Source organism: Galeopterus variegatus, unplaced genomic scaffold (assembly GCF_000696425.1).
Source record: "Galeopterus variegatus unplaced genomic scaffold, G_variegatus-3.0.2 Scaffold573, whole genome shotgun sequence".
NCBI lineage: Eukaryota > Metazoa > Chordata > Mammalia > Dermoptera > Cynocephalidae > Galeopterus > Galeopterus variegatus.
The window spans coordinates 207,302-228,858 of record NW_007726684.1 but is presented as its reverse complement, the minus strand read 5'-3'; the positions used below and the strand labels follow the sequence as shown (position 1 = coordinate 228,858).

Below are 21,557 nucleotides of genomic sequence, written 5' to 3'. Positions count from 1 at the left end.
GGGAAAACAAGAAAACGGCCCGCGGAGTTGCAGGAGGGAAACGAAAAAAAAAAAAAAGAAAAGAAAGAAAGAAAGAAAACACTCAGTTTGTTGTGTTTTCCTTGGGTTTGTTTTCTTGCCAAAAAAATTACCCCTTTTGTCTTTGCGCAAAAGAGGCAACGCGGGTACCTTCTGCTGGGCACGGAGACGGTGCCAACGCGCCTTTCTTAAGGGCAGCTTCTGTTCCTTTTCTAGCCTCCCCAGATATATTTTTAACATAAAAAACACTATATTTAATTGGTTATGGATCTCTGTTCTCTTAGCACTACTGGATATCACAGAAAAACACATTAGTACAGAGCAATTAGTGCAATGGCAGTAAACAACTAAGGCACTATTAAGCTGTGGGTGATTAAATAGTATTACTTTTTATTTTTTATGGTGCTAGACTAAAAGATGGAGATTTAAAATATATATTTTCCATTAATATTAATATAAAATATAAATAACAGGTGTCTTCTACTTCTTCTTAAGGTACAATTTATACCCAGCACTTCAATCTATAGAGAGCTACTCTCTTTTTTTTAATGAAAAAATCTCTTCCTTTATACACTCCAGAGCAATATTTCTTATCTTCATGCACCCGGATATTTAAGCAGAAATATTATTTAATTGGAGTTATAGAGTCAGGCGAAATAATACCCATACCTATATCACCATAAAAAAAAATAAAGCTTCCATCCAATTGAAATATACTCTATCGTTTCTATCTTTTCAAAGAGTGAATCAGGCATTATGTGGTAAATTGACTTCGGGTGGGTGGCCGGTGGGCTGGGGCCGGGCTGCCTGCACCTTGCTCAGGCCCACCCTGGCCCCAGCGCCCCAGCAGCTCAGGCGACTCTCCCTCCGTGTGTAGATCATCCTCCTCGCGTTCTGGCACATCTTTTCCTCGGCATCTGATTAAGTTAACAATGTGCTGCTATTTGCATGCAGATTTGCCAGGGCTTTCTCTCCAGCTGCTCCCTGAGACTTGGTCTTTCTCTGCGTTGTGATAGCACAGCAGTCCCTAAATGCAATCTTTGTCAGACCCAGGTGTGCTCTCATTGAGGACGCCATCGTTCCAAGCAATTTTTCTTTCTGTAGCATTTATAAGGCTCTATTATAGTATAGCCACATCTGGAGGAAAATTCTCCTATTAATTATATACTTTTACCACTAGGAAGACAAATTCTAAAAGATACAACATTTTTGTTGTTGTTGTTCTTATTTCTTTGACAGGCTGCATTTTATTTTATTTTGTTTTGTTTTTCCAGGCATTTCAATATTTAAAGAGCCATTAACCAAGGGGGTGGGGGTGTGAATTTCTAGGAAAAGAGAACGACAGACCTAAAATCTTAGTGTCAGCCCTGCCTTACCTCACAGGGGCAAGTCAAGGGAAGGACACCTACTGAGGTCTCTCAGAAGGACTCAGGGCTGGGCCTGGGATTCAGGATGAGGGCCTGGCAAGTGGGAAAGAGCTCTGTTCTGCCAAAGTGTGTGTGGGGGGAATAACAAGTGCTATTAACCTTTAACCCAATCTGCTCCCAGGTGGACACTCCAGCATGTCACCAAAATGCCAGACAATTTGATTCCTCCACAGTCAAAAAAGCAGAACCAAATTGGATCAGCATGGTGACCCAGATGCTCTGTTTTCTTTGTGTGCTGGGGGTAATTTTTCAATCAGGTTCGAAGCGGATTAAAAGAAAAATCTGGAGCTGAGTATTCATTCTCATATTTCAGAAAGAGACAACAAGAAGCTTTGCTCTAAGAGTCTGAAAGTTACTTTAGAGCCAGGTGCGTTTTTTATTTTTTTTATTATTTTTTTTTCTTTCAGTTTTGGAATTTTTTTCTTTTTTTTTTTGCTTTCTTTAAACCTCTTTTAGTGTAGTCAGGTCAGCTGGTGGTGGGGGGATGGACAGAATTAAGTTGAAATGTAGGAAAAGTTTTAGCAATTGACTGGTTCTTATATGAACAAAAAATAAATTTAAAGAGCTAGAAAACATAATTTCAGATCAACAATTATTTTGCAAAGGAATCTGTACTTAGTGAACAAGAGTACGTATGTGAGTACACACATGTATGTGTGTGGCATATGCATGTGGAGGGTGTCGGGGAGGCTGCAGGCTCACACACACTTGCACACGCACACATGCACACACAAAGAAAGCCAAATTACTTTGAGAACAGGGAAAATGAAATAGGAACTACTTTCACTTTTCATTCCAAACTCCATCAGGTAAAAATCCAGGCAGGATTTGGGCCACTAAGTTCAGCTCTTGTGACATCACTGAAACTGTCCACTCCACATCCATGCCTCCCCTGATCCAAAGCTGGCCTCAGGAAGACCCCAGGGCCATGTCCTGACAGTGCCAGGGGCAGCTCCCAGATGGCCGCACATGAGCAGCAAGGTCACATAAGAGAGGCCTTTCTAGTTCCAGGCCTTTCTGAGTCCTGCCTCCAAAGGCCAGAGTTACTGTTCCCAGTTACTCACTGCCTCTGCTTCATGCCCCTTTCCCTCAAAATGACCAACTGTTTTACTCTCTCCAGATATCGATGTCTGCCTGCGGACAGAAGTTACAAAGGCCCTGCAATTAGGGTCCACCTTTGGACCATGGTTCAGCCTCGGTTTCTTCAGCTCTGAAATGGGAAGAACAAATCCTACTCCAAGGGGATATGCATGAAAGACTGTGATAAATAATATAAACGATAAATAAAGATAAAGTTTACTGAGGTTCTATTTCCTTAGGTCTCATTTCCTCTAAGCCTTGGTGTTATAAATTAGCTGCCCCTTCTTCCCCCTGGGAAAACAAGAAGCAGATTCTAGTTCCATGACACTTAAGGAAGAAACTATGAATTTCAAATATATATATATATGTATATATTTTAAACAAATAATGCAAAGAGAAGGAATGGATTTTTTACTTTGACCCTTTTGCCATTACCTTTTAAATCCTCCTGCTTTCTGACGTTCCCTGCCCCCATCCCCCAGCTACCCTCCTGCAAAAATAGAGCAGGGAGGCAGATGCAGTGATACTGGATTACATCACTGGATAGCATGTGGCATTGAGGGGAGAAAAAAAATAAGGAAAGACAAATGCCATTTTGCTGCTATAGTGTGCTATTTTAGTGGTGATGGCTTGACTTTTGGCCCAAACGCATATGCCAATGGCAAGGCTAACTCCAGGGACTCACAAAAAAGAATGTGTGTTCACAGCTGTACTGTACACCAATACAGATTACATGTTTTCAGTGTTGCGGCCACAACAGAATGCTAATTAACATACTGGAGTGATGAGAGCGGCTGCAAGGGCCTTATTGTTCCATTATTTCATGAAGCCCAGCTGCCTTTGTTTATGTCACTTATCCTCTCGTGCCACAGGTTTTTACTCCAAAAATACTATCCCAATACAACGTTAATATTTAAAAAACAAAGAGGTGGCAGATTGTCATTTTTGTGTCAGTCTCAAACTGCAGAACTGTTAAGCTGTTCTGGTTCGGTATTTAGAAATAATTTAACAGCCATATTCAGACACTGCCTGCATTCTAACATAATGGCTGAATACTTGAACCAAGCAAATGCATAACTATCCTGACATCACTTATGAGATTTAGATTGGTCAGTTAATGGAAGTCTTTACCAGAATCAATACCATAACAGCTTCTTGAAATGAACGTGATTTTTTACACAGAGTGCTGCAAACAATAACTACAGAAATATACTACCTTTGTACCCGGCACAAAGAAGCCAAGATGCAAAATTAAGAAGCAATTACATTTTTGCAAACTAATATTACAGTCGATTATTAAAAACAAACACTTTCAAAAATATGTACTTATCATTAAATAATTGGAGTGCATTAATACCCCCCATACCCGATTAATCATTTTTTTACACTTTTTAATAGCTGTTTCACCTACTGGCTACATTATCAGCTTGCTATTAAGTATTGATATTGATGATTGATGTAATAACGATTAAATAAAAAGCCATATTTAGAGCTTTTTTTGTAATTTTTTTTCATAATCCTCATTCAAGAGAATACTGTCTGCTGTCTAAATTAGTTTTTTTTTTTCTTTTGCCTGGATGGTGCATAAAAGTGGCATTCTATAAAATACAGTTTTCCTCAAATAGTGTTCCACCGGCAATCTATACATACTACAGTAATTTGCAATCAGGGTCAGGGAAAGCTGTTGGCTCAAGCTCAAAACGTATATGGTGCATTGCTTCCCCAAAGAACAAAAACACCCTGGAGTTTTATTCCAAATTTCCCTAAATGCATCTTTATTGACACCAGGTACCATAGTTGGGGAAATACGTAATACCCCAGCACAAACGCCATTCAACCAGAGTCATAAATTAAGTTAGAAAAGGTCTTTCCTAAAAAGTATAGCACTCCACTAATCAAAGCCACACTGTCGCCATTGCTGAAGAACACAGAAATCTTCCCAGCAGCCAATTGAGTGAATAAACCATAGTTGCTTTTTAATGAGTTTAACTGGTAATCTCAGATAAATGGGGAACTGCTTGCAATGCTTGTCTTCTGCAAAGCAGTAATGATAGGATCTGCAGCATTCTGCGTCCCAAACTGTATATAACCAAGAGAATGCCACAGGTGTATCACCACCTACGACAGAGTGCTTTCTCAGCTATGGCCATCCCCCCACTGTGGACACAACATAGATTTTTTTTTAATTGGATCCAGGAGCTAGCTAAATTATCCAACTGCTCTGTGCCTAAGCCCCCAGCTAGCTTATAGACCAATAATAATAAACTTTCCATAATAGCAGCTCAACCTATTACTGTTTTTTTCTCTTAACTAAAAGTGGAGTCACTTTATTCTGATTGCAACCACTGAAGAAACTCCTGAATTGGTTAAAAATTGTCCAAGAATTACAGAAGGGATCCTGGTAAACAATATTCAATTACATACAGACAGATTTTCAAAAGAGAACCTGCTTATCTTAAGGTATTGGGAGAAAATAATATCATAACTCATTCATTTGTAATTCATAGGAGAATTTTTCCTCTTCCTTTATAACATTTATTTACCAGGTCAAAGCAACAGCCAGTCATAACTGCACCCTGGGACAGCGACAGCAACATCTAGAGCTGCACGGTTGCAGATGGATCAGACTTAATTGATCCAGTTCAGTTTGATCCTCTACATTCAATGCATTCATGTTTAGTTAGCAAAAATAAAATACGAGCCCTGTACTAACATTCTGAATATCAGAAAAGTGTTAAATTTATAAATAAGAGATCAAAATCCTTTAGTGTGTAGAAATAATATCTTCAAACTAAATACATGATTCCACCACTTGGACATATTTTTAACAATCTTAATCCCACTTAAACTTTGCGAAAACTCTATTGAAAATTTAACCTTGTGCTCTTGAAGCTGAAACTGATAAAACTTAATAGCAACAAGGCAGTGAAACACTAATAAACTCATTATAGATCACATAAATGGGATGTCTGCGTGGCTGCCAGACAGCACACATAGGCAGCCTCAGCTGCAAATAGCAGAGGCGAGCAAGGTGGTGTGGAAGTCTGCATGGACAGTTGGAGGGACAGGATTTGGTAACGCTTCACAATAAGTTTGCTAAATTTACTTGATTAGGCAGTTCGTTTAAAAATTTCAGATGCTAATTATAGGTGGGAAGCAGACAAGCTAGTATGGAAGGATGAATTTTCCTGAAGCCTGAGAGCCACATCAGGGCCACTCTTGCAAAGTAGCTTCTGAGTCCTCAAAGCCCTTTCCACGTGACTCTCCACCAAACAAGGGGCGCTGCTAAGAACCCAGCTTCAGCCTGTCCCCCTCCTTTGGACCCTACTGGCTTCTCCCCTGCATAATCAGCCCCAGAGCTGGTATACACCAGAGACTACACCTGGAGGCCTACTTGCCAAATTCCAGCAACATACATACTCCATTTGGCTCACATGGCAATTTAAGAAAAAGTATGGAAGAGCTGTCAACTTGTTGAGTTCCATGTGAAAACTGAGATTCCTGCTTTTGCAGGAAAAATCTGAAGTTCTAGCAACACCAGACCCACATTCCCATGGGCAACCACCAGGGTGAGTTCTCCAGATGGTCACAATCTCATTCACTGATGGAAATGCTCTTGCCTCTGCAGGAACCAGAGTTTTGCAGCCCTAGTCTGCACCATTTGGAGGCTACCGATAAGAAGAAAGAGAAGATACACCAAAGGGAAGCAGGAGGCACAGGAAGAACATGATTTCATGTTCCAGGTCTCTCCCCACTAAGCTTAACCAACATGTAGCTGCCGAAGCCAGGTCAGTAAGTCCCTCTCTGCAGAGGGTGAGGAAGTACATGCCCCCTTCCCACCATCACAAGAAGAATCTGTGAATCCCGGAGTAGGAGGGAGGAACAGAGGCTCTGCCCTTGAGTTGACTAAAGTCTAGGTCAGGAGACCAGGCACGAAGCTCAGACAACTGGAGACAAGGCAAACGGTAGAAGACGAAGGGTCAGACCCTGCATGAAAACTTTAACAACTATAAGGAATCAATTCTTAGCCTGGGAGAGCTGACAACAGAGCTGAGACAGGAGGGAGCAGCAGGAAGGACTCAGACAAAGAAAGAAGGAAAAGAAGAAAGGAGAGATGCAGGTGGTTGGCAAGACCAGTAAAATGGGAGGCTCCAAATGCAGTTGTCGCACTCTGCGATCAGTGATGCCAGGAGCCAGGGTCAGAGCTTACTCTCCCCTGGTCTATTCCAGACTCTCACTACTCACTGAGCAGCTAGACCAGCATCATTGGCACTTCCTGGGGGCTGAATATGAGCACTGTGGGTTCCACCCCAGACCTCCTGACTCAAATGCCCATTAAAGGCACTGATCTGTCCTCCTAACAGAGAAAGGACCTCTCCAGGTTCCCTCCCCCACATGCCCTGGGCAAAGGAGACCTACCACTAAAGGTGCATTTCTAAAGGAGGCATGTTCCCAGTCCATCCACCTTGATGGTGTTCTTTTAGATCATCAATAAACATGGCTTCAGTAGTCAGATGATATTTAATTAGCATTAAACTCTTTTATTTCATGTAAGTTAGAGGCTTGCTGAGACACTTCATTTGGAAGGTAACCTGGCACTCAAGATTAAAATGAAATATTAGCATGTCGGCAGTAGCCTCATTCTGATGTGCTCCCTGTCAGCCCTCCAGCCCCACAGGGGAACAACCTGGAGCTGCTTCCAAACTTCCCAACAGAAGGGATTCGACATAGGGCTTTTCAGAGGTGAGGGGTCAGACTTTTCTACACAGAAAAGGGACTGTCACCCCCAGGAAGTGAGAAATTGAAAAACTGATCCTTGTCAAAGTTAGAGACAAATAAATCTCATCTTTTTATTTGAACTTTCTTTCTGCACTTCCAACTCCCCCAGCCTCTCCCTGCCTCAGGGCCTTAACATGAGCTGCGTCCTCTGTCCGTGTGCTGACCCCTCCTCGAAACTGCCTTCAGAGCTTCGACTCCCCAGAGGGGCCTTCTCTTATCACTCAGTCTCAATTAGCCCTCAGTCTCTCTGCTTCAGATCCTTCTCTAAAAACTCAGTATGGGATTTATCCTACAGATAGTTCTCTTATTTCTTCATATATTTTATTTGTTATTTGGTTTATTGCCTCCTTCCCCCAGCTAGAGTGTCAGCTGCATGATGGCAAGGACTGCATATATTTTGTTCTCTGCTATATTCCCAGGGCCTAGAACAGTGCCTGGATCATCCTATTTGATAATAATGATAGACACATAGATGGATAGATAGGTAGATGATTGTTAGATAGATAGACAGAGGATAGATAGACAGACAGAGAGACGACAGGTAGATAGACAGATCTTAGGTAAATCGATCCAAACACAAAGATACACACAGACGGATAGATAGCAAGAAAGAAGATAGACAGATAGATGATAGATACATAGATGACAGGTAGGTAGATCTGAAGATAGAGAGAGAGACAGACAAGATAGAAGATAGATGAGAGGTAGATAAGCAGATCTACAGATAGATAAGTCTATATATAGATAGGTAATAGATGATAAATGATAGATTGACAGACAGATCTGTAGGTATATAGATGAGAGAGACAGAGATAGAAGGTAGGTAAATAGACAGACAGACAGACAGATGGCTAGTTCAATTGATCAGGCACTTGGGCTGACACAGAAGAGCATGGTACCTAGGGGCCGGCCCGGTGGCGCACTGCTACAGTGCGCCGCTTGGGAGTGCGGTGGCGCTCCCGCCGAGGGTTCGGATCCCACATACAGACCGGTTCCCGCTCACTGGCTGAGCAAGGAGCGGGGGCAACACCGAGGGTTGCGATCCCGTTGCCGGTCACGAAAAAAGACAAAAAGACAAAAAAAAAAAAAAAAGAAGAGCATGGTACCTACTCTCAAGAATCTTGCAATTTAGAAAGTGTCGCAGTCAGAAAGCATGGCCCAGCAACAGGGGAGACGGTGGCTTCCCCAAGAAACTTGTGCTAGATCCCAAGAACTTGGCTGGCCCCAAACATCCCAAATTGAGCCGCAGAGTGATTCCCAAGGGGTTGCACACAGACCGCACGGGCCTGTAAGATGACTCTAGGTGATACGCAGAAAAACGTTTTTAAAAAATTAAGACTTGCATAGTTATTATAATTATTTTAATGTTTAATATGAAAAATATATAACTGGCACACCAAATCAGAGATATCACAGATATTACCGTTTAGGACAAAGCGAAATACAATATTTAATTAAAAGAAGTGTGTCTATTTAAAAAAATATTAAGTCCGTGAGCAGATGGCACTCAATATAGTTAAAATGCAAAAGGAGGTATGAGAATGCCGTAAGTGACTGGCTTAGGGCTAAGGAGTCACTCCCAACATGAACTGTGCCGCTGCAGGAGGGGCCCGCCTGGGGAAGGTCTCGTCCAGGAGGCTTGGCGACACGGGAGCTGGGCTTTCAGAGGCTGTTGTGGGCTTAATGGCCCTTCCATGGATTTGTGGAAGTGGCAGGGATGTGTCCAAGCACACCATGCCCTCCTGGGCAGGCATCTCCCCTCTGCCAAAGCTGATGAGAAGCAGGAAAAGACCCAAGAAAAAACTGCACAGGCTGGTCCTGCCTCTTCCACGGGCAATCCCAGAAGCTCTAGCAAGTCCCTCCCTTTAGGGAGAGAAGGAGAGAGAGGGGGAGGGAGAGAGAGGGGAGAAAGAAAGACAGACAAGAGATGGGGGCAGGGGAGACTCACTAAAGACCAAATGCCGGCCAAAGTCCTTATCAGGAAGAAAAATTTTTAAATGCATGAACTCTATTTATACCCTGAATAAACAAGATAATTACGTGTTCGTTTCATAAGTTGTGCCTTGATTTCAGATCACCAGTAACCATGAATGTTTGGATTTCATATAAGCATGTTTAAAAGCCATGAGTCTTGACCCTCCGACCAGGAAGCTAAGCTTAGTCAACACTTTCACACTGTGATCAAGGCATAAAGCAGAGAGTTGAACAAACTAACATTTTACTCTTGGAACCGAAGTCCAAACAGAAGAACTGATGAATCTGCTAATTGTTCCATTGTTCTTGCCTGCTCTTGACATTGGCATATACGCCTTGTATAACCCAAGTACATCTTTTATATGTGTATGAAAAGAAAAATGCATATGAACCTGATGATGAATATAAAGTGTGTGTATGTGTGTGTGTGTGTGTGTGTGTTTACAAAGAGCAATCACTTTTTTATTATTATTTTAAAGGCTAATGTGCTTGTGCACGTTAAGGGCCCTGGCCTGAGAATGCAGTGGGACTGCCTACAACCTAGCACGATGGCAGCCTGGACACAGTCTGCACACCCCACACTTAGTGCTGTCCTGCTTTCCCTCTTTCTTCCTGAGGTCACTAGGGCCCCAACCAAGAGAAGGGCAACAATGTGGAATTCTGCAGCAGGCTGATGAGGTTCTTCTCTTTCTCCCATCCCCACTTCCCCTGCCCCAGTTCAGCAAACGGTCTTCCGGCTACCCAGTTCTTGGAAACATCCCAGTTCATCACAAATACCTTAACCTGGCACGTGCTTCTCTCACCATTGAGATCCAGCCCACAACTTCACTTTTGCCTGCTCTTGTGCTTACCTGTATCCCAAATCACAACAAAACGGCTACCTGTCATTCTCCAACAAACCAATCCCATCCCCAGTTCTTCCACAGCTTTCCCTCTATCACCTCTGCCTGAATGACAACCTCAACTCCCCCTCCCCAGCTGCAAATGCATCTGACAAATTTCTGCCTTCTTCAGGCAACTTCTCTCTTGCCTTCTCCCCGTCTCTATGAAAGTCTCCCTGGTTGCCCCGGAGTCTGGCTATAACACCAGCTCTTCCCTGAAGCTCCTCCTGAGCCCAGAACTAGTCCGATTTTTCTTTTCTTTAAATGATTGTATAGTGCTGAGCACAGAGTAAGCACACAACAGTGATTAGCTCCTTTTATTATCAGTCAACAACTTACCGCTCTTATTAACTGATCTCTCCCTCTCGCTTTAGAATTCATGGCTCTCTGTTTAATCTCTGAGGTGGCATGTCCCGTGTTCTAATTTGCGACCTGGCTCTCATCTTTTTCCCCTCTGCATTTGTATCCAGTCGTTGCCTAGGAGGGTGCCAGGTAGCGTAGCAGGGCTCTATACATTTCTGTTGACTGAACAGGCAACATCCTTTTAGGCCCACCTGTCAATGAATTCTCAGAGACAGGCCTTGGGGCCATGCTAATTTCCAGCCCTGGTTATTGGCTGCCTCCTGGGAAAACATAAGAGGTTAAAACAGCAGTGCCACTGGGGATGTTCCAAGCCTAAATCCTAACGGAGCATGCATGTTCCCAATGCTAACTCTGTAGCAAATCTGAATCATAGGGTCCCTGGACAGGGGGGAAATAGGATGGGAAATACTGTGTTCCCTCCATCCATCAGCCTAGAATTCCAGGAGGCTTGTCCCAACTTACCAGGTGATAAATGGATCCTTGCTGCACAAAATCCAAATCAAACTTGATTTCAACCCCCAAGTTCTCTCTGACTCTTAAACAAGAACCAATTACAGCCCAATTGTCCTTTGGAGTGGGTGGGGTGGTGAGGGAAGAAAAAAGCATAATTTGGCTTTGCTGGAGGTTAAACCTCAAATACAGAAACTTCTTCAAAGTCTTATTTCAAATGCACTCCTAAAAGCAGAAGGGAAGGGTGGCCCTGGGTCTCCCTCTTTGTATTCTTCTTAATGGCCCTGGGTCCTTTCAGCCCAGCCTCACTGAACTGGGCCAATGTGAGGATCATTGAAGCCAATAAAAATCAGTGCCTCCGCCAAGGACTCCGGGCAGTCCATGCCACACTATGCATGTGCACACATACTCACACACACGCCTCAGGGAAGGCCTGGTGTCCCCCAGAAGGTTATAAACACTAAGGGATACAGAAGAAAAAACAAAATACGTTTCTCCCCTTCTGTCCCACCTGGCCCATTACCTTGCACATAAAGACCCTCTGAGTCGGTGAAAAAGACCTTACCTAGCAGATACTGCACACCGGATACACAGATCCTTATGCTGTACGTGAAGGTGAAAGGCAACAGTTCGTGCCCAATTTACTTTTTGAGCATAATCCTCCCTGTTTATTTTAATAAGTATGTCTCAAAACAAAGACAATAATTTCAAAACATACAAGCAGCATGTTCAAAACATACGAACATAGATCGTTGTTCTTGCCTTTTTCATCCCCTTCAGGAGAAGAAATGGGAAATGATGAAAAAAAACTTTCACTTAACAGCTAGCTCCTCAGTTTACCCACAGCACCCAGAGAGAGATGCCCAAGGTTCTAGAAGGGGTAGGCTTGGCAAAAGAAAATCCCCAGGGCATGAGTCATCTTGGGAGTAGCGGGGTCAAGATGGACTTGGCTGGACCCAAGAATAGCGGAACAGCAGGAAGCAGCTGGGGCACTGGATCCAGCTCTCACTCGAGTCCCTTTGCTACTTTGGTGTCCAAGCTGGTACCACCTGCAAAGTGGCCTCCAAGAGGAACAAACTGAGTTGCGTATCCCCAGCAGACTACCTTTACAAGAGAGTGCTGAGAAGCAGGTTCTCGTCTCCCTGAGCTCACTAGGAAAACTGCCTGCCTCTGTCCCTAAGACTGGCACATCTCTGCTCCAGGCATGGCTGCAGTAGCAAGCATGAAGAAACACTGGACTGAGGCACTCCAAGAAAGGGCCATGAGAGTGACAGCTCCCAGACTCATAATGAGCTTTGGTCATAGGGAGGCCAGGCCATGGGCAACAGTGAAGCTGAAGTTTTTTAAACTGAGATACAACCCAGATGCCTCTTCCTGCACTTCTTCAGCTGCCATGCCCCCTTGTGCGGGACAGACACATCTGCAGAAGGGCCAAGCAGCACAAGGGGGGCTCGTGGGTTAATGTGCCTCTTTTTTTATTTGGTGGGATCTATTTGCAAAGCTGACCTAATGCACAGCCTCACAGCTCTCAACCTCTGAAGGGCCAAGAGGGACACAGGAGCCTTTGTCTCTTGGCAAACAAAAGGCAAAGTCACAGCGGAGTGGACCCTAAAGTGATGTGGGACACCTGCCCCACCCACGAGGACGCCCGCCCTGCAAGGCCATCCATGGGGGCACATTCAGAGAGAACGTGGCTGGAGAAAATTTACATGTACCCTTAGCCCTGCCACCTGCTCGGTCTCCCACTCTTTGGAAGGCCCCACTCCTAGTGGCTCATCCCAAACCCAGGGAGAGCTGGCATTTGTCTGCACCTTCAGCTTGCACAAAGAGAAGCATCTTCAAAAAGAAAGATCAATTTCACGTGTTGACACCTTCAATGGGGCTAGTCATTTAGAATTCACTTGGCCTCACCCCCACTGCCCCCACTCCACAGCAACCCTGTCCCCCTCTGCCCCCACCAACCCCTGTGAAAGGTTTTCAGTTATAGCCTGGTTGCAAAGCAGAAAGTGCCATTATTAGCTCCATAAACTAATCAAACGCCATTAAAAGGAAAGAATATGATAAGAAGCTTTTGTTTCCAGAAATGAAAGAAAGAAGGGCAAAAAGAGAGAGAGAGAGAAAAGGAAAGAAAAGAAAACCCAATGGTAGCAGCAGTAGCCCCAGGATTCTATGAAAGAAGAAACTGTCACCCAGACACACAGGCAGAGTTCTTCAGGCTGGTGCCGATGGCAAGAAGGGTTAAATTTATGTTCCATTACAAGTCCCCTTTTTTTGGTTTCATCTTCTCAGTAAAACACATAACTTAAAATGAAATCAAATATTAAAAATGACAGACTATATAAGTGCTGTGAGTAACTTCAGGTCACGGAGGGAGGGAAAAGCCGGCAAGTTGTCAGGGACTATCTGTCAGAGTGAATTAGAAACAATCAACAGAGACTGAAAGGGAAGGTGATTGTTATTAAGCAGCGGGGCTGTGAGCAGGCTACCCAGATGTGGTCATGCATATAAAGGACAGGAAACAGCAGTTTAATTCAGGAAGCCCTGGCGAACAGGGCAGCAGAAAGGAGAAAAGTCCTTTGTCGCTAATAAGCTGGAAGTTACTTTGATAACAGCAGGGTTAGACTCAAGAATAAAACACATTTCTTTCACTACCACACACCATTAATATCGCAGAAATGTGGTCGGAAGAAATGCCCGGTGCAAGCCAGGATTAGCCAGCGGCCTTCCCCAGTGGCAACCTGGACAGCCAGAGCCAGAGTCCCCATTTCGGCAAACACGTCCCCTCCTTCCAAGGCCAGATTCTTTCTGCCCGCATCAGACCGTCTGTCACCTTCTAGAAATGTCATATGACCAAAAAAGAATAAGATAGTATTTCATTATTTCCAAGTGCCAGGCCCTCCCATCTCTGTGGCCTGTGGGGAAGGTGCAGGCCCAGTAAACAGCCCCGATATAATGAAGTCCATGTATGCAGCAGTGAAAAACAATTTTATATGCAGACAAGGCCCGATTTCCTAAGAAATTACTTATGCAGGCGTTCTGCAATTATCCTGTGATACTTTCAGGCAACAGTCTGACAGCAGTTGTGCAAACAATAAAGGGATTACAGAAATAAAAACAAATAATATTACACACACAGAACTCCATGTTGCATGTGGACGGGATGAAGGGCGTGTACAGAATGAAGGAGCCGGGCAGGGGCCAACAGGAAGTGAGGCCCAGAGATGAGCCAACCCCCCTCCCAAGCACGAGCACTCTGCCGAAGCTTGCTCCATGGTACTTTTGCTAAGAAAACACCTGTGGCAGGACCTGTGCCTACCTCCTCCCTTCTCTGGAGATGATGGGTCACCTGATTGCCTCCCTGGTCCTCAGACCCCTTGCTTCTAGGATGCTGAGGACCCTGGCCCCCTTTGCAGGAAGGAGCAGAGTCATGGGACCAGGAAAGGATGGGCAAGAAGTGGGCTTAGCAGCCTTGACACTTTCTCACCCACAACAGGTGGCCTCAAAGGACAGAAAGCATCTTGTCCTTCTGCTTCATCCCAGGGTCAATACAGGCTGCCCCTGTCCAGCTGCAGCCCAGAGAGAGCTTCTGGTCACCTGGGTGGAGGATCAGGACTGCCACTTCCCAAACACAAGTGAGAAAAGTAAGTGGAACAGCCATACACGAGGACCAAATCAAGACTTGGGGAAGGCCGAAGCATTTTCCCAAGTGGCATCTACACAGTTGGTACAGGGAGGGGTGGTTCCATTGCCCACTCCTCCTGGGGCAGGAATCAAACCTCTCCCATCCCCTCGTCCCCCTAATGGACATATGGGTAGGTGCCCTATAACTCAGATGTTGGGGAGGAGATGTCCCTGGCTCCCTACAACCATCCGCATTCAGCAGCAAGAAAACACGGGGTCAAAAAAAGCGTGAGGCCAGGGACCCACAGATGCTTCCTTCCCTTTTCACTTCACCTACTTCCAGACCTGGGCTGTCCTGCAGACAACTCAGATCAGCACTGGCCAGTCCTTATGGAGCACCCACTGTGGGTCTGACCCTCCACTCAGAGGTCAGTGCAGGAATCACAGAATGCAGGCTGCAGTTCCATCCAGTCCACAAACACACTTGCATTTACAGAAAGTTGTCTGAAAACTTAAATTAGTTGCCAGCATTAAAGAAAAAAAGAAACTATTTTTTTTCCCTGACTTTTCTTTAAAAACTCTGAAGACCTGGACACACTCTACCCACACCCCACGTGATTGCAATTGTTGGGCACTGAGTGGCAGTCACCCCTTTCAGTGGGGTCAGCTCTCCCCAGTCTGCTCACTGAACACTCAGCTTCATGTGTTTACCACCTGGATCCCAAATTGGCAGTGACAATAACTCCCCAAGATGATAACACCTGCTTAGGACACACAGTGACGGGCTGGCCCACAGTGTGCCTGGGTGCCCCTCCCCAGGAACATATTCGGGAACAGAGTCCAAATCTTCTCTGGCTGAGCTGACTTCAGCACTGATCATCTTTGTCCCAAACTTTCAGGATTCTGTATCCCTAAATGAGCTTCTTGGAATATGTGAGGGGCACCTGTATAGGTACCAGGAACTCACAACCAGAGTCCTGGCCTGGTTGTATGCTGGGTGTTGTCATAAATCAGACCTAAGCTGGCCTTAAGTTTTGCAATCCCTGCATTCCAGAAAGTATGGAAAGAAATGTGGACTTGTCATGTATTAGGTTTGCTTAAAACAAGGTGCAATAAATTCTAATGATTACAAGTTTCAGATGCCAGGGGTTTAGTCAATCAATACACTAACAAATGACTGCTAACCACTCACAGTGTGCCAAGAACTACATAAGGTACTGGAGGAACTACTGAGATGAAGACAGAAACCCTACCACCCAGACACAAGCTGGTACCTCTTTCAGGGAAGAGTACCCCTAAGCTGTTGGGAACTACCTGAGCAGTGACCTCTTGTGCTCATGTGGAAACTAGGCTGGGAACACACTTACATGGGTTCTGGTTCTGGCTCCACCAATGACTTGCTGTGTGACCCTGGGTAAGTCCCTTACACTCTCTGGGCCTCAATTGTCTCACCAATAAAATGAAGGTGGCTTTGGTCCCAAAAGTTTCTTCTAACCCTAGGATTCTATGGGCCTGTGAATAATCTAGAATTCCTGAAAAGGGAGTTCTGTTTGGCCAGAGCACCCACACTGCCCAAGGCAAGAAGGCCTAAACTATAATCACCAAGATTCTCTACTCTTAAACTCATCCTGCATGCTATTAGATGACCCATCACGACTCAGATTTCCCTGCAGTGAGTGGGAGATGTCTGCATTTCCTTGAGGGCTACTGCATCCTCCCTCTGGGCACAGACTTAAACAGACGGAGGCTCCCTGATCAAAGGGAACCCCAAAGCCCTCCACCTGCAACAGTGCCCAAGCACCCACAGCTGGGGGGCTCGGGCCTCCCTGGGCTGCACAGGAAATTCATGCTAGGTCCTGAGAAGCAGTGTCGCTCTTCTGAGGACAGGACCCCCAGTGCTGCTGGCCATCTTTCCTGCACCCACAGGGTCTGCAATCCCTGACTCTCAGCTTTGGGCAAGTCACTGGGACATACCTCCAGAGGAACATAAAAGTCACAGTAAACAACCTACCAAGAGCTAATTCATGCCCCTGGAAATCTGGCACCTAGGAGCACTTCCACACCTGGAAAGCTGGGTTTCTCAAGACACTGCCTCTGGTTAAAAGCAACATAAACATAAAAGAAAGTCAACACTCTTTACCACGGCCTACAAAGCTGTGCCTCTTCCAGGACCTCCAACCCGGCCACCCTCTCCCCAGAGCTCACTGCACTCCAGCCACGTTAGCCTACACTGTTTCCCTCAGACATGCCAAGTTCTTCCCTACCACAGGGCCTTAGCACCTGCTAATTCCTGTCCTCTACCCGGATTGCTCTTCCCCAGACCTTCACCTGGCTGGCTCCTCCATGTCCTTCAGACCTCTTACATCCAATATCCCTTATTCAGGGTGATCAACTATCCCCTCTCAAGTACAGACACTCCCCCTCCCCCACCCATTTTCCTGCTTTCATTTTCTCATGGCATTTATGACTACCTGACATCATCTAATCCATGGGTCACCTTGTTTACAGCTGCCCACCCTCGACGTCCATAATCCAAGCTCCCTAAGTGCAGGGACCTTGTCTGTCTTGTCCAACGTGCTGCTCAACAGTTAAGGGATCAGGCTGCCAAATCAGGAAGAACCATGCTCAAGCCCTGGCCTTACCATCTACCAGCGCGTGACCTCAGGCAGCCCACTTAACTTCTCTGACTGCAGTTTTCACATCTGGAAAATGGAACTAATAATAGTGTCTACCTGCTAGGGAATTTGTGAGGAATAATTGAGATAATCTCAAGGAATGCTTAGACCATAATGAGCTCCACTCTACCTTCCCTCAAGAGTTAAAATTGTCTCTGATTTTGATTTTCTCCTGGGGAGAAAGTGATGGAACCTCACTTTCCTGCCTCATTCAGCAGCTACAGTGGAGTTTGCAGGGATCTTTACCTCTGTAAGCCTAGAGATCAAATAGATGCAAAGCCCCACACACATATGCAGGGCTTATCATCATTATCACATAGAAATTACAATTATTCCTCCCTCCTCTGTGCTCCCAAAGTCCAGTTACTGCAGCATTTAACTAAAGTAATTACTGCCATGGGAAGGCTGCTGACGTACACATCTGCACCAGGACAATGGGGCTGCCTCAGGACAGCCAAAGCCACTGGATCAGTACCCAATGTCCAGAGTACCCAAGGTCCCCAGGGTCCTACAGGTGCCAATATGTGTCTGTCAGATGGAAGAAAGGTCCTACAGGCTCTGAGTTCCAATTCCTTCTGAAAGTTACGGCCTCACGACCAGAGCCTGGGGTCTCTCTGCAGGATAAAGCTATAGAGAGCTGGGCTGACACACCTCTCAGTTCTGCCCCCAGTCTTTGCAGAGGATTCTCTGGAAATCCATGTTGTGATGGGACATGAAATCATGTTCTGGTGTGTGTGAGAGGTTCAGTTTACAATAGCCGCTTCATTTCTCTATGTAATCGGTGCTTAACGGGTGGCAGTCTGGTTGTCTCAAAGCTGGATTTGTGTAGCATTGTACATAAGACTTCAAAAAGTCAAGTGTGTGCAATTCAAAGACTCGGGACGGCATTGACGGAGGGGAGGAGTGGAGCAAAAGTCCCCAACAGGCCAACCCAGAAGCTCAGCGATGGCTCGGGGCCTGAATTAACCCACTCTCCACTATGCCCTGCCAGCTCATCACAGTGCCGGGCTACTCGGGGAAAGGCTCCAACTCCAGGGCCCGAGGAACTCGTGTTCTGGGGCCGGGAAGTCAGCAAGAGGCTGGGAGGAAGGTGCCCACATGTTGCCTGCCTGCTTCGAAGACCTGTCCCCTTTCTTGGTCTCCAGGGGACAGAATTTGCTCTTGGATATGCAGTCCCAATCCTACTTCAAGTTCACATGACCCAAAAGTTATTCTAAGATGTCCATTTTCCATCCAGGAAAATCTCTCTACCTTTTCATGACCAATCCCACGAAACATCACATAATTGTTCTTTATCTTCTAGAAGGCCTAGAGCACGCCAAGGTGATGAACTCTAAAGTGCATGCCTCAGTGGCAGAAAACCTGGCGAGGCTTGAGCCACTGTCTATTCTACAGAGTCCAAGAAACCATGCAAAAGAAGTCTCTGTCTCGTTCACAGAGGAAGCGCAAGTCACTCCTCCTCCGCCTCGGTCTTTTCCAGGTTAGGCACCCGGTCATGGGCTCCATCCTTCTCTTCCTTTCCATGCCAGTCGGGGTCAGGGGAAATGGCCAGCATCCTTGCAGTGCCTTCTGCTCCACCTCAGGAGGCACAGAGTGTGCAATGCTCCAGAACAAGCTGGTGCACTCCCTCCACCACCCCGGAGAAAGCCAGCCCTACCCATCTCCCCTACCTGAGGCCCTCGGCAGCGATGCTAAACTGGGCCTTCAGAAACTGCAAGCATCCACGCAGCAGATCCCTACCATCAATGTAGCAGCTAAATATTGTAAGACTCCTAACTCCCCCATCTGTGTTTTGCCTCCCAAGAGGGAAAATAGTCTTCGCAGACATTCCCTTATCTGGCAGGCAAATTCTAAACCTTACTGGCAACTGCAGGCTTGTTTTCCCAACCGAGCAGCTATGGAACCAAAAATTCTTCCCGCCTGCGATATGCTGAGGAGGGAACTAGCCAAATAGCTCAGTCTGGAAGCCCAGGGCCCAGAAGCCCGTGGGTGTCACCATCGGTAGAGGAGATCCAGTGCTCCCTGAGGTCACCAGGGCCAGGGACAGCCTGCCTGTCCACTGACGGCAGCTATAACTGCTGGTGTTCACTGCTCCTTTTTCTTAACACGAAATACACCCACCAAGAAGCTGATGGAAAACACTCGCCGCAGTGTGAAATCAACACTTTCTAACTCAAATAAAGGGGGTGAAAAACAGAAAACTTCCAATCCTTTTGCTGCAGATATTTTTCTCCTACAAGATTACACGAGGCTGTAGCACCACCATGCCCTGCCCCTGCTACCAGGCAAACCTTGGAGTCTCGGACCCTGGTCTTTCATTTTATAGTATTTCCCTTTATTTTTTCTAGCCCTTCACATTCTTAATACCGGAACCCTGCACCTGTGTGATTGCTAATAAACCAATATCGGATGATAACTGTGCAAGCCTAATTGATAGGGGCCTTTATCGACTGGCCTTGATGTCGATCTGAGGTTCTCAACAGCCAAGATTTAAATGTTTCATTTTTATTTTTAACTTTCACTTTTCCACATTTCAGCAATGTCAGGCAAAGAGGTATGGTTTTACTATCAGAAAGAATCATGGTGCAGAATAATTTATGACTTCAGCTTGGGCTTTCAGAAAAGCTATTTCAAATCTTCACTTTGATTTGGTTGTATCAAAACTACTCAAAATAACAGCAGCACTTTCTTGGAACCGGAATATGTTAGCAGCACCTCAGGATTTTGAACTGAAGCCTCATCTTTATCCCAGAAGAAAACTTCAGACAGGAATTAAGCCACAGAGGGGAAAATAACATTTTTTCATGATCTCTTTGTTCCTTCTCCCCACTCAGCCCCAAACACACCCAGCCACAAAGGAATGCCTCCCCCCTGGAGAAAGCTCCTGGCAGCCACCACTCACCTGGAGCTTAGTGGGCAGGTACGGGAATCCTACCTGGGTCAGGGAGAGGCTGGGGAGAAGCCCCTGGCCAGGGGAGAGAGAGGCTGTTTGGTTTAGAATTTTGTTAGGTCAACGCGACAAAGCAGAAGGAAATGAGGTGTGTCCAGGGCAAAGTGTTCTCATATCTTAAGACTTACCTTAGCAGCTTAACTGCATACTTGTCTAAAGGACTGTCAGTCTGGTGAGAAAATACCCCAGAAAGGATGCAGTTGATCCAGGCACTGACAGATTGCCAGAGGGGCGTCCCAGTTCCCTATCACAAAAAGAAATATAGAAAGAAACGATGTAAAGTGAAATGTAACAAATTCACCAAATCACGGCAATATGCAGAGGTCAAGGAAATTCAACTGCAAAGGTTAAAGATGAAATCAAATCCGGTGTATGAGAATGGAAATCTATCCCAATGCAAGGCCACCAGTGACGTGCTGTAGACAAGAAGCTAAATACTGCCTAGCACTGGGATCTTTCATTTTCATCAGATCAATAAAAGCTTATATTTATCAGGATTCCAAGCAGCTGCCACTTCTGACAACCTCCACTTTATTTTCTCACTCCTTGCGCTGTATCAGGGCAAAGAAGAGAGGAGAAGCAGCTTTTAATGCTATTTACACCTGAAGACACAATTCCATTAAGAGGTCCTGTTTTGTTAAAGAAACAGGGATTGATATGATTATATTGGCAGGAGCAGGAAGTCTCTTTGTTCTTCTCCCCATGTTTTCCCCTTTTGCAATCCAGACCCAGCAAGAAGATTTCCTGACATGAAGTCCATGTGTGAGCACTTTTCTGTTCAAACTTACCATTTACAAAGGGAGGAAAGGCTTTCTGCTAAAACAGTTACCACTCTAATCATCTGTACAACAATATTTGCTATCAGGCATTCTAAATAGATTATCACCAGTCCATCTGTGTCATTATTGATTTATAAGGCTTTAAGCAGCTTTAGAATGGAAGCTTTCCCACTGAGGGGTTCCTTGTATAAATCAGAGCCAGGCTCAAATATAGCAGCCATCACTCAAGATATTGTTCTTAAAATCATAACAAGAAGGAGAAAATGATAAATTGCTTGTAATATACTGATCCAAACTGATATGCAAATCTTGTTTTTTAAATATATTACTTGAGTAAAAAGAGGCATCATTAACATATGAATGCTATATGCAAATGATGGTGACAGAGCAGATGTTGGCGCATGTAATTGACCTATATGTGAATTGCATCAGAACCCTTAACTCTATTAATTCACTACCCAGTAACTAGATATTGTCCAAAAAGTACATTCTTTGAAACCATATACTGGAAGCAAAGCTGACAGGGTTCCAAGGATTCTGAAACAAGGTCACTGTCACTA

At 45.2% G+C, this 21,557-nt stretch overlaps 1 protein-coding gene across 1 annotated transcript in view; it reads right to left on the bottom strand.

Moving 5' to 3' along the window:
- Positions 1 to 2,328, bottom strand: part of ZNF536 (zinc finger protein 536) — a 302,345-nt gene extending 300,017 nt beyond the window's left edge. Inside the window, exon 1 of the mRNA XM_008570131.1 lies at positions 2,195 to 2,328. The gene's annotated coding sequence lies outside the window, so the exon portion shown is untranslated. The remainder of the gene's footprint in view (positions 1 to 2,194) is intronic.
- Between the last annotated feature and the right edge of the window lie 19,229 nt (positions 2,329 to 21,557).